The following is a 16,262-nucleotide window of genomic DNA, read 5'->3' as shown; positions in this document are numbered from 1 at the left end:
TCCCTCCTTTTTCTCCTCCATCATGGTCGGAGGGTGTGAAGTAGGCCCAAGACGGCCTTCCAGAAACTTTGATGAATAAACGCCCTTCAGCGGTGCCCAACTTCACCGTCAACGGATCCCCGTTGCTGGTCGATGAAGACAGGAGCACACGGGCTCCGATGGAACAAAAAAATAACTTTTCTGTGAAAAACTTGGAAAAAAGTACAAAATAGCTCAGCAACTCGAGGACTACCAACAATTTAGCATGCAGCAAAAATCTGAAGATGGCAGCCAGAGGCAGAGTTTAGGCAGAGGGCGGTCACTGGATGGGGGCCCTATAACCCAGATGACCTAGATTGGATTAGAGGAGAAATATAGTTTTAAAGTGAAAGGGAAACAGTTTTTTCTTTTACAGAGGATTCCCAGCCTGACGATGGGGAATATTCATGAGCATGTTAATCCATGCCAGACGCCATGCTGGAGAATGAACAGTTTTTAAGATAAGACTGGAACCAAGGAAAAATGAAGCCAGAAAAACGGAATGAGTCAACAGTAGAAAGAAGAGTAAGACAACCAATCATGGAGAAATCAGCAGAGGTCGAGACAAATAAGGATAGAAGACATCTTTGCATGTCGAGCAGATAAAGTTGGACACAGTAAGGAGAGCAGTGTTAGTGGAAGGCAACGGTCAGGATGCAGATTGAGATCACGGGAAAAGGAAATTCGCATCAAGATTTGAAGAAACCTGTGAATAGACAACTCTTTCCAGAATCTTAGATAAGAAGGGGAGAGGAAATGTAGGATGATAATTAGCAGAACAAGGATCCAGGGTGGACTTTTTAAGGATAGGCAGAACGGCTGCATTTTTAGTCCGTGTGAAAGATGGCCAAAGAAAGAAGAGTTGATAAGGGAAGTGAGGAAGGGTAATAAACAGGGACAGACTTTGGGAACAAGTAAGGAAGGGAGGGGATGAAGAGGTGATGCAGTGGGGCTAGCTGTCTTTTTACAGGAATGTTAAAAGACAGGAAAGAGGAGACAGAAGTAGGAAAGGAACCGGGGAGTTGGGGGGTTATTAGTGGAAGGGAGAGCAGAGCAAAAAAGGCTTTATTTACTCAAAAGTCAGATTTGGGTTCAATACACAATAGCAGGGGTTCCATTGATGTAAATGGAAGTAAAGTTCCAAACATACAAATCTTTCTCAACAGTTACCAACAAGGTACACTGGGCTAGTAAAACAGCAAATCTGCTTGTATCCTTGGCTACGCCAAAACTAAATTGCAGCCGTCACCAGTTTCCTCCCCAAAACCAATCTAAGGTGATACAATCACCCCTGGGCTTTATAAGCAGCCATGCCCTAGGATCTCTATTTGATACCATTGGATCATATATAAAAAAGGGTTGCAGTGGCAGGAAGACTTCAGCGTCAGTCCTTGACCACAAAATGAGGTCTGTTTTTTTGCTTTTGTTTTTACAAAGTCTTAGTTCAGGGGTCCCCAAAAAAGAGACAACAGATCACCCCAAAATGGAATTCTACACTACGCCTTTGAAGCTTAAAATTTCTCTTTGGTCTCATGTGCCTTACCTTCGAAGAGATGGATTCCTTGTAAGATGTCCAGAAATGTGGCCTGGGCACGTGGGGTGAAATCTGCTGGTCTCAGCCAGGAGTGCCTCCTTGTGACCGAGCGATTGCCAATCAAGCAAGCCATACAATCTGTGGTGTACAGCCCAGCCTGCAGCACCTGGCAAACTGGCTCCTGTTCATCCGCAAATGGGTCATTAAAGCGGTCATGAACTTCACCCTCAAGCAAATGTGTCACGGCCTCAGAAACCACAACTCACAGATATGTGGGTATCTCACTAGGGAACAAGTATTAATTGCCTTTAGTGCCATAATGCCCAAAGCAAAAACCTTTTTGCATCGTGCTTTTTTCTCTGTCAGGACGCAACAAGGGGAATCCCTGAGATTGTCACCCCCGCAGTCGCTGCCTGGACCACCAAACTCTCTGGTGTGGAGTGTTTGGGGAAAAAAGGTCTGGGTCCGGCAGCACAGGGCAGTAATGGAGTAAGAGGATTTTCCACTGAAGGTGTGGAACAAGGTCTTGATCACAGTGACAGTATTGTGAACTCCAAGGCTGCATTGAAGTGCAAGAACATCTCTTTGGGTGGACCTTTGTCTGGCAAGCATGTACAGTCACACTGTGTGACCAGTCACACTGTTTTCATTATCTCAAGATCGGTGAAGTGTCAAGTCCCGAGGCGTCTATGGTCCACCGCCAAGTCAGTTACCAAGGCATCAACAGAGAAAAACTCCTCAAGAAATTCTTCCTGTGCTGGACAGTGGTTCCATTTCATAAGGTATAGGATCCTCTTTTAAAAAAATAAATAAATGCATTGATTGAAATAATTGTTTTCTCTATTCCAGTGCATGCCTCCAAGCGTTCCTCAGCTGGCAGTTAGAGAACTCAAAGCTTGTAGCCAAAGCAAAGTTCTTGACCTCGATCAACTGTGGAGGAACTTCAGGAGCCACTGTACTCGAAACCTGAATCGAGCTTCTAGGAATATGGTTGCTAACTTTAAGGGTGCCCTCTGCCTGCAAGGGCAGGGTGGGACAAGTTCTGTTGCTACAGCGGAGGCTGTTTGCACCCTGGCCTTAGCAAAAATGTCCAACATCTAAAGGCTAAAAACCTCCCACTGTGCCGCTGTGGTTTTTGTGGAGAATGTTTCCTTCTTCGAGCTGCCCTTCCTTGTTTGACATCTCTTCTTATTGCGAGAGGATGACAGATTGTGAGATATGCTCGAAGGAGAGCATTTTCAGTGTTTATGCTTTTTCCTTGATTCCCCATCAGAGGGGCCCTTATCAGTGCTCCGTTCTGTGGTTTTGGCGCTCCAGCACTATTAGGACTTACCTTTGGATGGCGTACCCAGAGGACTTATACAATGACTGAACCCGGGCTGATTTGGCTGCCCTTTCCATCAATGCCTATGGGGTCATTGCTTAGCATTACCTGTAATCCCATTCGTCATGGTCTATGCCGAAACACCACAGACAAATGGTGTGAGGCCCAGTAACCAACATCTCAGTAACAAACATCTTGGAATCACAGGGAGGCATTGCTTGAACCTCAAGGCCTTTTGAGAACTGTGCGTGATGGAAATATTTTGAAAAATGATCTCAGAAAACGGGACAGAAAAACATTTCCAATGGAGTACTGAGCAGCTGGAAAAAAGGAAATTAGATCATGGTGCAGTTTTTATATGGGCCACCAAATGTTATTTCTGGAGTGGCGGAGTGAGAGCGTGGAGAGGCAATGATGTTGCAGAACGCCCAGAACGCTGGAGACAAGTTTCCGGGAACCAGCCGTCACTGCCAATGTCCATGAGGAGGAATCTGTGGGAGGATGCAATCCATTAGAAACTGATGTCTGGTGTAAAACATCCGATGATTCCTCAGAACATTTCCGTTGTAGCAGATTCTTAAATTCTAAGGTAACACCTTGGATTGTCCAACTGCTACCATATTCGGGGGTCAGGCTAATACAGGTAGATTCTACTCTGAATGGACTGAGAATTTGGAAAGAGCATTCCCTATGGGTATGTGGTCAGCTTTACAGATAAGTGTCCGAAAAAAAAGTCAAGCACTCCCCTTCAACTTAAACCAGTGGTACAAATAGTTCCAGCAAAAAAACAGGAAACTGACAAATGTGAGCCTGTATGCATTGGAAAATTATGTTTTAAAGTTGAAATGTGGTTTTACTTGCCGAGAAAATACCCCACTTGGAATGACAATTACTTACTTACTCCCCAAAAAACATTCCCCTCCCCAACTTAAAAAAAAGAGGTAGTAGAGTACTCCCACTTCAAAATCATATCTGAGCCCTGCAGGGGGGTGATCCTCAGGCATCTTACCATGCGCCACTGCAAGTGTGCTGTGAATGAACAAATTACTTGCCTGAGATAATGTTCATTATGATGGATACTGTGATGAATCTAGCAACATCGTTACTGATTCCTTGGAGATAAGCTTCTCTTACATAACCAGGGATAGGCAGAAGCTACACGGCTCTGACCCTGGGGGTGGCTACCTGCAGGAGGACCACATAGGGAAGGACAAACTCCAGGGAATTCTGAATCCGTATAATCCTTCAGCAGTAATTCTTAATGACACCCATGTGCCTTTGCAACATTCCTGTATGGCTTATTGTGATGTTGATGGAGAATTCCTGGATTTTCATGGCCAAGAACCGTATTCCTCTCCACCCTTGTATAGTACTAGGAAGAGGGATGGAGTAACGAGGATAAGCCAACACCACGTTCTAGTCTTTGGAAAATGCTAACCAATGCTGGAACATTTAAAACAGACAGCTGAACAGAAAGGGAGAGAGAGACGAAGACTGCTGCTGAATCCAACTTGTTTGGATGCTGGTTGGGACACTAAAGGTGAGCAGACTGCAGGACGTACCACAGGGGCTGGCGAGAACGGGGTGTAGAGGAAGCAAGCCAAGAGAAGTTTGTTGTATTATTGCCATGGGCAGCTGGAGCCACCAAAAGCAGAGGAAGGCAAAGTGGGAGGCTTTGAGGCTAACAGCACACACTCCCAGTCAGCGGGTCGAGAGCAAAGAAGATGGGGAGATGCGAGGAACGCCAAAGCTGCCAGTGAAGACCGGTAATCCCAGTGAGAGCGTATGGTACACTGGGGCGATCAGGGTGAATGCCACGTACCGTTGACAGCGCGAGAGAGCCTAATTAAAAGGAACTGGAATAGTTCATACGAATACGAACATTGTTAAGAAAGGGGCGGTGACGCAGTACTTGAAAAGCATTATTTCGTGGATGCAAGAGAGTGAATGGTGGAGAACAGAAAAGCCCATGCAGTATAGTGAACCAGGCAAACAGTGAGTCGGGGTCTCACACCCCTGAGAGGACATAAAAAGCCCTGGCATGAAAGTAGATCAGGCAGTGTGCAAGTCATGGACCCGCACCCAAGTGCGATACCCTGGCAGGACAGTAAACCAGGAGGTAAGAGAAGTGAGAAAATTGAGGGGTAAAAAAAAACCTGTCCTGAAATTGTGGAATAGTTATAACCAGTATAAAAAGGGAAGAACCATACCCCTTTTAAGGATAAGTAACAAAGTTATGAATACCCTGCCACGAGAGTACCCCCAGGGTAGAAAAAGGATTAAGAAAGCCTAGGGGTCTAAATCAGTCCTTGAAATTGTGAAATAGTGCCCATCAATACCAAAGGGAAGAAACATACTTCTTTGAAAGATAATTGAGACCCAGAGAATAAAGCTGCAAGTACCCTGGCAGGAGAGTACACCAGTGGTAGAAAACGGATTGAGAAAGCTTAGGGGTCAAAGGCACTCCTTGAAAATGTGGGACAGCGACAATCAATGGAAAAAATAAGAACCATACCCCCTTTAAGGATAACCGAGATCCAGAGAGTGAGAGATTGAAACATTCAAAAGAACTGTGTGCTTAAGGGTGAATCAAGGGAGGAGTTGTCCCCTTTGAAATGATGAAGTAAAATATGATATGAAAGGAGAAACGCAGGGGAAGAGTCGTCCTTCCGGGAACCAGTGAAACATTGACTCTTTCCGGAAGTACCGGATAGACAGTGGAAGATCAGAAGAAACATGGGGTAAGGGAGGACCCCTTTTCATGGTGGAACTGCATTCCTTTTCTTTTCTGCAACTTAGAACTTTATCTTTTGGAACTTTGAAAGAAAGTTCTAAGTGTATAGCTTACAGAAATCCCAGAGTTGCACATTATATTGAGATTAGCGTGTAAGGGTCAGTTTAGGGTTGGACACAAGACAGAGGATGCTTTTTGGCTGAACATCCTGACAGAGACTGCCCTTAGTTTTGTTGAGGCAGAGAAACCTCTCGTAGAGTTAGGGCGACGTAGGATTTTCTCCCAAAGCTTGCTTTATTATACCTTAATAAACGTCTATGACCAAAAACATAATGCCACTGTGTCCGACTCTTACTCTTGATCATATATATATATATATATTTTCCTTTCACAGATTCCTCATCTTTTGTAGTACATCTTGAGGTAGTAAGCTCTGGAAAATGTTTTCAAGGGATGTCAGATGCATATCTACTGTGAGCTGCAGGTGCCGTAAAACTGTATAAGAATAAGGATGTCAGCACCATATATTTGTCACAATGCAGCTCGAAGAGTACTTACCAAAGGAAGCAGATACTTTGCTCCTAAACTCTACAACCTGACAACGAAGTACTGCTGAAACTGGAGCACCACAGATCTCCCTGCATGAGCAGCAGGACCCATACAAATGCTCCCTTCCTTTGGATCTACGGGTACAGTGGTTACCTACCTAAGGGCTCAGGGCTCATTGGAATGCAACTTGCAGCCACCTAAATGGTTGGTTCATAAAACCTCAAGTCTCCTGCAAAAAAACTGCAGTGAGAAGTATTGGTCCTAATCCTGCACTGCTGTGTTCACTGGCTCTGCATTCTCTACTAGAAAAGTAGCTGCTTCAAATTCCAGCATCACATTCCTTTTTCAAAGCCCAGATACCTTGCCAAGTGACCTTGAACCATTCACCTTGGCCAGCACACACCAGTTTATTGTGCACCTTAGGAGCTGGAATAAGACTGACCGTTCCTTTTCACTCCAACTGGAGGCTTGCCAGCTGGCAGTGTCGCATGAACTAACATTGCATCCAAAGAAAAGCACTGACAGCAACCTAAGCGCTAACGGCTTATGCAGACTCTGCCTATGGTTTGTCATTTCCTCTTCACTGTAACTGAAGGCTCAACAGTTGGTTTATCTAGCTGGTTGACACTGGGATATTGACAAGTTCTAAATCCCCTATTCAAAGATACTGTAAACTGAGCCATGAGGTATTCTGTCAAAGGCAAAGTCACTACCCTTAAAGACTTCATCCTAAATATCTACAACATACTGCATAACAATTTTTGCTAAAGCTATATGAAAGTATATTTTCATACATTTACTGTGCAGAAAATCCATCATTGTGTGCCATTGTATGCTGCCGTATAACATTTCTTCACCCCATTCCACTTGAGTGTATAGCCTTCACTTGTGTGATCTACATGTATTCACTTCTGCTTATCCACAAATTCTGCTTCAACTCAATCCCAACTCGCCAATTCCTGTTTAATGACCCAGATCACAGGGCGAAATGCCTGATTCCCTTCACTGCCTGTTCACTCAGTTCTGCCAGCACAATACACATTTCTCTTCCCCTGTTAATGGTCGGGAATGGTAACACCTCACAACCCCCTTCTCTCACCCCGGGGTCCTTTTAACCCCCTCCCACCACTCCTTCAAGCAATGCCCACCCCTCACCCCGCTCTGCCTCTTCTCCCTCCCCTGCATCAGGTTCACAAGTAACTTTTCACAATCACTGCAGCTTCCATCCTGAAAATGGCTGACAGCCCGGGCCGCTGCCAGGCCAGAATCCTCCTGCCCTTGCCCACTTAAGTCACTTTGCAGAGTCACGTCGCCCTAATCCACAGAAAGCAAATAGCACTTTCTTTCATTCAGCATGTAAGGCGCTTGAATAGAAAGTGCTAGTTTATTTGGTAAGTGGGCAGTTAAGGAAATGGGTCAGAAAATTATAATGGGGGAGTCGGCAATCAGCAAGCTAGTATTCAATCATTATGGGTAAAGCAGACTTCTCATACCCACTTACATCTTGAAGAGTCAGGCAATATACTGAGAAAGCCCTGCAACTGAAGTGTGAATTGGTCTCCTTGAACTATAATCCTAAAATCCTAACTGTTGTGTTGAATCTGACGAGCGTGGTGTCTAACAGCAACAATATTTCGAACAATTACTAAAACTACAAGGGCTTTAAAGGGCCAAAGACAATCTGGACAGCAAAGTTCTGCAAAAATAACATTGTATTATCATATATACATCACAATATCACCAAGTCTATATAAAAACTATACAACCATTTGAAAAAGATTTTTGTGTACACATTTGATCTGCATGGAAGGCAGAGGGCCGGACAACGATATATATGGAACTATAAAGTGCAATTCAATGAAATTAACATTTACAGGTTCATAGTAAATCACCTACCCTACCTGCAATCCTTTTTCTAATTACAGATACCAGGATGAATCTGATGTCATCACTCCTTTCCCGGCAATAACCTCTCCTCATGTGGCCAGGAGACGGCAGCCGTTACTCGATCCTGACCCGGGGGGGGGGGGAAGGGCGGCTATATGACGGAGGACCACATGGAGGGAGGTGACCCTCAGAGGGGTGACACAACATCATCGGATGAGACATGGTATCCCCCTTTTCCTCTTAGGGAAACCCATTTGATTCCCCATGCATAAATAGCCTATTGTAATAGCTCCTTTCAACCATCCATGGCACCTACTGATAATACCTTCCAATGTTCAGTACATATGTTGCCAAAAACTAACTACCACTTCCATGCACGTGAAAATACTATGACAAGAAAGCTGAATGAAGCAATGAGGAACAGTAAAGACGAGAAGCACAAGACGCGCTCTAGTGGTTGTGAGCGCATGATAGGTCCTGCGGCATTTAAAACCCAAACCAGCTGTCAGGGGAGACACTACCTGGGAAAGCATCGGCCTCTCGGTATCGACTGAGGGACCGCTGTGCTGCTGGGAAGACCGTGGAGCCCGCTGGTTTACGGAGAAGGCCAGAGAAAGAAGAGTGCTGGAGACGGTCCACAATCCGCACAAACTTCACAACACTGCAACAACAAAACAAACCACACATAGACTTGCACAACAGCACACAACGTCTACGGACCATGAAACACCCCAAGCCCAGCCAACGGACCCACCGGGCCGAGGCTGCCAACAGCACATCACTGCTCTCTTGCACTTTTCCAGCTTATTCCCACTAACCCACCCCCTCTCCTCCCCTTTTTCAGAGCCGCCAGAGCACCAGGGGACCACTTCGGTGGTGATAGTGCGCGGTACAAATGCCCTTTAACATTAACACCTCAGAAGCCGTGAGAGGAAGAGGGGGGACTTCCTGGCAATCACAGGAACCAGAGAGCAGTATGCACGCCACCTGAACACAGAAAAGCAAACAGCAGGAGCTCCGAAGGACGCAGAAGCCGGCAAGCAAAGTCAGTGAGCAGGAACGGGACGTCGAAGCACTGTTTTGCCTTTACCACAGGAGAATCAAAGAATGCAACAGAAAGCCGGCGAGTCCTCAAGAGGGAAACTGGGACACTGGGGCACTTCGGCAACCTTACCAAGGACAAATAAAGAGTAAATGAAGCTCATAAAAGGGAATGAAAAACACAATATTTCCTAAGGGGGAATAAGAGAATGAATGTAAGATATGTACTAGTTTGCAAGTGTGTCAAGTGAAGCACATGAGAATGCCCTGGCAGGAGAGTATATCGGGCAAAGTCGAGTTGGCAAGTGTGTAAAGTGGTTCACTTGTGGAAGTCCTGGGAGGAGAAAACACCAGCCAAAGCCAATACTGTGAGTAAAGAGGTACATTAAAGTGAAGAAGAAACCAGGCAGATGTCCTACGAAGTTGTGACTAACAGCCAAGTTGTTTTATTTACAAAGCTTTTTTTGTTGTTGATCAGAGAATTCCAAGGAATACTCCTACCCATAGGAGTTTAAGGTGTCTTGAAGAGAAAACCTGGGGAAGGGAGCAATCCCCTGGAACTGTGAACGTTATCCATTGGGAACAATTGTGTTGCAGTTACTTTTGAACTTGAATATTTGTGCACTTTGAAGACCAAAAACATTACCCTTTTCAACTTAAGAGTTGATTTTAGAATGTGAGGGCCAGAACAGTATTTCCGACACAGGACATTTTTGCTTTGGACATCTTGACATTGGACAGACCCTTAGTTTTTGGTTGAGGAAGGGAAGGAACAAGTTACTTACCTGTAACTGTTGTTCTCCAGCATGGGTCTGGCATGGATTCACATGCTCATGAATATTCCTCGTCGTCAGACTGTGAATCCTCGGCAAAGAAAAAAATCAGTATCAGTTTCGTTTCTGATCTGTCTTTCTTAGTAGTAACCAATCACTGATCTCTGGGTCATACTGCCCCCAGCCAATGACTGCCCTCTCCCTAAGCCCCGCCTCTGGCAGCCATCCTCCGATTTGGTAGCACGCAAAGTGGCAGTATGACCAAGTGAAGAGCCGCAGAGGGGTAGGTGGGAGGGTTCGCATGTGAATCCATGCCAGACCCATGCAGAAGAACGACAGTTACAGGTAAGTAACTTGTTCCTTCTCCAGCATGGGGTCTGGCATGGATTCACATGCTCATGAATAAAAGAATACATAGCCGTATACACATGCACAACCACGGGAGGTGGCAAAGGCTCAACATTAAGCATTACATCCAAAACGCAACATTAAGCAATTCTTACCTCCTCACCAGGCTCACCTTAGGCGAACAGGTTGCGCAGTACTGCTTGGCCGACCCTGGAGTCCCGATCGACGCAGTAGAATCTTGTGAAGGTGTGCGTCGACCTCCATGTAGCAGCCCTGCAGATGTCCAGCAGGGGCACACCAGACAGGAAAGCCGTAGTAGCAGCGATCACTCTGGTCGAATGGGCTCTCGGATGGCCGGGCAGCGGTCGGTTTGCCAACCGGTGACAGTGCATGATGCAGCCGGAGAGCCATCTGGAAATGGAAGTCTTCGAGAGAGCCTTCCCTTGATTCACAGACCCAAAGTTCACAAACAGTTGTGACGTCTTCCGAAAACTCTTCGTGCGGTCCACGTAGAACTTCAGCGCTCTAGCTACATCCAGCAAGTGCAAAGTCCTCTCGGCCGGCGTCTAAGGCGACGGGAAGAAAACAGGTAACACCAAGGGCTCGTTGAGGTGGAAGTCCGATGGCACCTGCATGAAGGAGGGGTGCGTCCTCAGCACCACCCTCGTGTCATGAAAAGTCAAGTATGGAGGCTTGCAAGATAGGGCCTGGATCTCTCCCACTCGTCGTGCGGAGGTGATGGCCACGAGGACTGCCGTCTTCCATGACAGGAACTTCAAAGGCGCCGAATGCATAGGCTCGAGTGGGGCCCCCAAGAGCCTGGTCAGCACCACATTAAGCTCCCACGCCGGGGCAGGAGCCTTCACCGGCGGGAACAATCGGAATAGTCCCTTCATAAATTCCTTCACCAGGCGATGACACCAGAAGGACGCCCGTCCCGTAGTCCTGGTATATCGGGAGATGGCAGCCAGATGAATTTTGATGGAGGCGTGAGCCAGTCCAGCTTTGGCCAGCGACAGTAGGTACGGCAGTACTTGAGGGGCCGTAATCCGCAGAGTGTTAATCTTCTGTGCACGGCACCAGACAGAGAACCTCTTCCACTTATGACCGTAACACTTGGGAGTTGAGGACGCCCTGGCTTTTGCAAGAACCTCTCTGCAGTCAGCCGGGATATCGTACCCTCCAAACTCTAGTGCTGCAGGAGCCAGGCCTGCAAGTTCAGCGACTGTGGGTCGTGATGGAGAATGGCGCCTCCTTCTCTGGAGAGAAGATCCGCGTCTGCCGGCAGCTTGACTGGTGGGGACGTTGACAAGTCCAGAAGGTACGGGAACCAGATCTGCCTCGGCCACGCGGTTGATTAGGCGGAGCAGCAACGGCAACGGAGGGAACGCATATAGAAACAGGCCGTCCCATGGGAATGGGAAAGCATCGCCCATGCTCCTCGGCTGTGGGAACCTGCTGGCGAACCTCTGGCACTTGGAGTTTGTCGCCGTCGCGAACAGGTCGATCTGGGGTTTGCCCCATCGTTGGACGAGCCGATCCACTTGATCCTGGCATAGTTCCCACTTGTGGCACGAGCGCAGCTCCCTGCTGAGTGAGTCGGCGATGGTGTTTTTTATTCCTGCCAAGTGTAAGGGAACCAGAGACATCCCCTAGGCGACAGCCCAGTGCCACAGATCCTGGGCCTCCTTGGATAGGGCTGTGGATCTGGTGCCCCTTTGCTTCCGTATGTAGAACATCGTGGTGGTGTTGTTGGCGAAGATCCTCACCACTTTGACCTTGAGGGACGGAAGGAACGACTTGAGCGCCCAGAACACTGCTTGGAGCTCCAGAATGTGGATGTGGAGAGATCTCTCCTCCGGGAGCCAAAGGACTCTTGCGTGGAGATCTCCGGTGTGGGCCCCCCAACCCTCCAGAGAGGCGTCCGTCGTCACCGTCTCCTGAAACGCTGGGGTTTGAAAGTTCGTGCCTGTAGTGAGGTGAGCATGGGTACCCCACCATAAGATCGCCCGACAGAACTCCTCGTCGAGAGGGATCCTGTCCTCGAAGTAGCCCGTCGCCTGGAACCAGCAGGCGTCGAGGAACTCCTTTAGCGGACGCATCCGAAGTCTGCAAAGGGGTACAAGATAGATGCATGAGGACATCATCCCGAGAAGGGACTTGATGGACCTCACCCTGGCCACGTCCATGGCTAACAGGCGCCGCACCTTGCCCAGGATGGTCTTGGGCCTCTCCCCCGACGGGGAGGCCGATTGCCCCACTGTATCTAGCTTCGCTCCCAGAAACAGTGCCACTTGCAATGGAACTAGGTGGGATTTGGGGTAGTTAATGGCGAACCCCAGTTCTGTGAGCAACCGGACGGTCCTCGCTGTATGTTCGACGGCGAGTTCCCTTGTCCTTGCCTGGATTAGCCAGTCGGGCCAGGTAGGGATAGACGTGGATCCCCTGCAGGCGCAGCCGCGCCACCACTGGTGCCAGGCACTTGGTGAATACCCTCGGTGCCGACTTTAATCCGAACGGTAGGGCTCTGTCTGAATTGGTAGTGGCATCCCTGATCCACGAACCTGAGAAACTTCCTGTGCCCTTTTAGAATGGGGATGTGGAAGTAAGCATCCTCCAGGTCCAACGACGACAGGAAGTCGCCTTCCTCCAGCTGTCCCAGCACGTGCTGGAGGGTGACCATCCTGAACTTCTGCGCCTTGATGCATTTGTTTAACCAACGCAGGTCCAGGATGGAACACCAACCGCCTGTCTTCTTTCTGACGAGGAAGTACCTTGAGTACACTCCGGAGCCCAAGGAGCCTCCTGGGGACGAGCTCGATGGCACCTTTCCTGAGCATCGCCCTTACCTCCAACAGCAGTTGAGGGACGTGATTCTCCTTCCTGGCCACGGGAGGAATGCGAGGGCACTTCTTTTGGAATTCCAGCCAGTGCCCGTTGGCCAGGGTATCCAACACCCAACGGTCGGTGGAGATGGACTCCCACACGCTGACGAACTTCGTCAGCCGGCCTCCCACCGGGGTGCTTCGGTGGGGGCCCGACAACACAGCCGGGTCAGTCTTGCTTGGGGGCGGCCTTGCCACCTTGGCCTCCTTGGCGACGACGGCGGGATCCCCCCCTTGCTTCCCGCGACCTCTGTAGGCCTCCTGGGAAGAGGAGCGGGCCGCCTGGCGGTAAGTGGAGGATCCACCGCTGGATCCTTTGGAGGCACCCTGTCTGCCTCCGGAGCTCCGAAAGGGCCGTCGCTGTTGAAGCACCCCTAGGGCCCGGGCCGTCTCCGAGTCGGTCTTGATGGCCTGTAGAGACTCGTCCACGGCCTTACCAAAAAGGTTGTTGCCGTCGAACGGCATGTCCAACACTCTGGTCTGGACGTACTGGCGAAAGTCTGTCGCCTTGAGCCATCCTCGTTGTCGGAGGCAAACTCTGTTGCCCAGTTGGCGAAATCCGGTATCGACAATGTCCGTTGCCACCGTTATGGCGTGATGCGACGCCACCTCGCCTTCCTGCAGAATTTCTAGGGCCTCCTCCAACTTGTCAGGTAGGAAGTCTAGCAGGGGAGCTAACTTGAACCAGAGCTCCCTGTCGTAGCGGGCCACGATCGCTAAGGCATTGCCCGCTTTAATCGTCGTCGCCGCCGACGAGATGACTCGTCGTCCCATGGAGTCCAACTTCTTGCCCTCGCTGTCCGGCGGGGAAGTGGAAGTTGAAGCTGCCGCACACGCTGCTTTCTTCTTAGCCGCTGCCGAGACGACAGAGTCTGGCGTGGGCTGGGCCCTGAGGCACAAGGGGGCGGCATCGGGGACTCGGTACTTCTTCTCGTACCTGTCCCTCTTGGCGGGTGCCGTGGAAGGGTTCTTGAGGACAGCAAACCCCTCGTCCCAGATGCCGTCGAGCAAAGGCACAGCAAGGACCGTCTTCCACTTGGCCTCTCGTCGTTGGTAAAGAAACCCTTCCTTTTTCTGTTCTTCAGGGCACAGCTGCAAGAGCTTGGATGCCCTGGTTATCATGGTGTGGAAGGAGACAATTTCGTCGGCTGGAGAAGACCGCGGGGGGGGAGGGGTGATGTGATGACGGGATGTCCGCTGTGTCATCACCGCCGTCGTCGTCCATCCCCATCGCTGTATCCGTCGCCGTATCCTCTCTAGTGTCTGGCGAGGGGGATGAGGAGTCCACAGGTCTCGCGGGCACGAAGGGCGGAGAGGGGTGGACTCTCCTCCGCTTGTTCGGAGGGTCTCCCGACGGGCCTGGTTCTGGATCCTCCGTCGGGGTCCCTGGTAATCTCGTCCTTATCTCGGTACATAAGGATTGGATCGCCAACAAAATGGCCGCCGAGGTATCCTGGGGCTCGGGCAATGGCTGCGACGGATGGGATGGCCGCTCCACTGGGCCATCTTCGATCATGTAAGCGGGGACCGCCCCCTGGGATTGAACCTTCTCGAACCTCTCGTTGAGGCCCATGAACCTCTCGTTGAGGCCCTTCTCGGTTTCCACCAGCTCCTCCTCCTCAGAGGCTGATTTCGAGTCTGTAATGGCCACCGCCCCCCCCCCCTCTTTTTCCGCCGGGGACTTCACGGGGGTCTTAACGATGGGCTGGAAAGAGGATTCCCTCCGCGGTGGCAGGTATACTCTGGGCCCAGAGGCCGTTTCCACTGGCGTAGTCTCAGCCGGCTTCGCCAGGGTCGCAGCGACCACTTCGGTAGAGGCCTTTGCCGGCTGGATCAAAGCCCTCACCACCTTAGGTGCGTCCTGGGCCTTCGCCTTGGGGGGAGGGTCAACGCCTCGCTCCCCCTTCGAGATCGACCGGGTCCGCTCCAGCAGCTTACCCGGGTTCTCGAACTTCCTCTTCCCCGAACCAGAGCGCTGGCTCCTGGTTGAACGTGCCGGGGAGGTCGCGCCCTGCCTGGCAGCCAAAGAGCACGACCTTTCGGCGCTCCCCGTGCCCGCGGACTAGCGGTGCTTGGCCTTCTGTTGGGGCCCCGTCACCGAGGCGCCCTCACAGGACTTAGAAGCCCGCTCAGACTTTTTCTTCACCTTCTCACCTGCTGTGCCCTTCTCCAGCCAGGCGGCGAGGCGGGAACAACGATCTTGTTTGGTACGTTCCGAAAGGTTCTTGCAGAACGCACAGTCCTTCTCCATGTGCGTCTTGTCCTCATGAAGGCAGTAGAGACATCGCAAATGCTCGTCCTCCTTGAAAACGTTTTGTAATCTGCATCCAGGGCAGCACCTGAACAGCTTGGATCCGGGCGTCGAGCTTCCCTTGTCCTGGGCCATGTCCGTTGAGGTAGGCCGCAGATCTTCCGGAATCCTCCAAGAAGCGTAAACTCGACGAAAAGTTCACCCTTGAGGGGCGTAGAAGAATTCCGAAACGGGTCCCCGTTATCGGAAGTAGAAACGGTGGAGCTTGATGCTCGATTAAACCAAAAAAATGAGAAAATCTCCTGAAAAAGTGCGAAAACGCAGCAAAAACTCGAGAGCTAAAGCACGAGGACTCCCAACACTTGAGCGTGCGAAAAAAATCTGAGGATGGCTGCCAGAGGCGGGCTTAGGGAGAGGTCAGTCATTGGCTGGGGGCAGTATGACCCAGAGATCAGTGATTGGTTACTACTAAGAAAGACAGATTAGAAACGAAACGGATACTGATTTTTTCTTTACCGAGGATTCCCAGCTTGACGACGGGGAATACTCATGAGCATGTGAATCCATGCCAGACCCCATGCTGGAGAAATGTATCTTAGAGGCATTTTCGAACCCCTTTTTATTTTTAATAAAAAACTATAGCCACAAACATGAGCTCAAACTATTCATAGTCTTTGGTGCAGATACTTTTGCCTGCCCATCCTAAATGCTGCTCCCTGAATACCGCCAACCCACATCACTCTTATTTCCATGTCTGTTCTTGAGGGGTCCTGCCCCTAAACCCCTGCTTTACCCCTCCACACACCAACACCATTTTTTCAAGGGCCACCCCTGGTTCCAAGGATCTCTTCACATGCCTTTTTTTTCAGGGGCCCAGTTCTGTTAGCACTGAGACAGTGAATCCCTGCTCTGTTCCCA

At 49.8% G+C, this 16,262-nt stretch overlaps 1 protein-coding gene across 3 annotated transcripts in view; it reads right to left on the bottom strand.

Moving 5' to 3' along the window:
• The window catches only part of HAUS5 (HAUS augmin like complex subunit 5), a 740,017-nt gene that overhangs the window by 296,175 nt on the left and 427,580 nt on the right, over window positions 1-16,262 (bottom strand). The window lies entirely within an intron of this gene.

This window comes from Ambystoma mexicanum, chromosome 1p (genome assembly GCF_040938575.1).
Source record: "Ambystoma mexicanum isolate Mex_15411 chromosome 1p, UKY_AmexF1_1, whole genome shotgun sequence".
NCBI classification, from domain to species: Eukaryota; Metazoa; Chordata; class Amphibia; order Caudata; family Ambystomatidae; genus Ambystoma; species Ambystoma mexicanum.
This window is presented reverse-complemented; position numbering and strand designations above follow the sequence as displayed.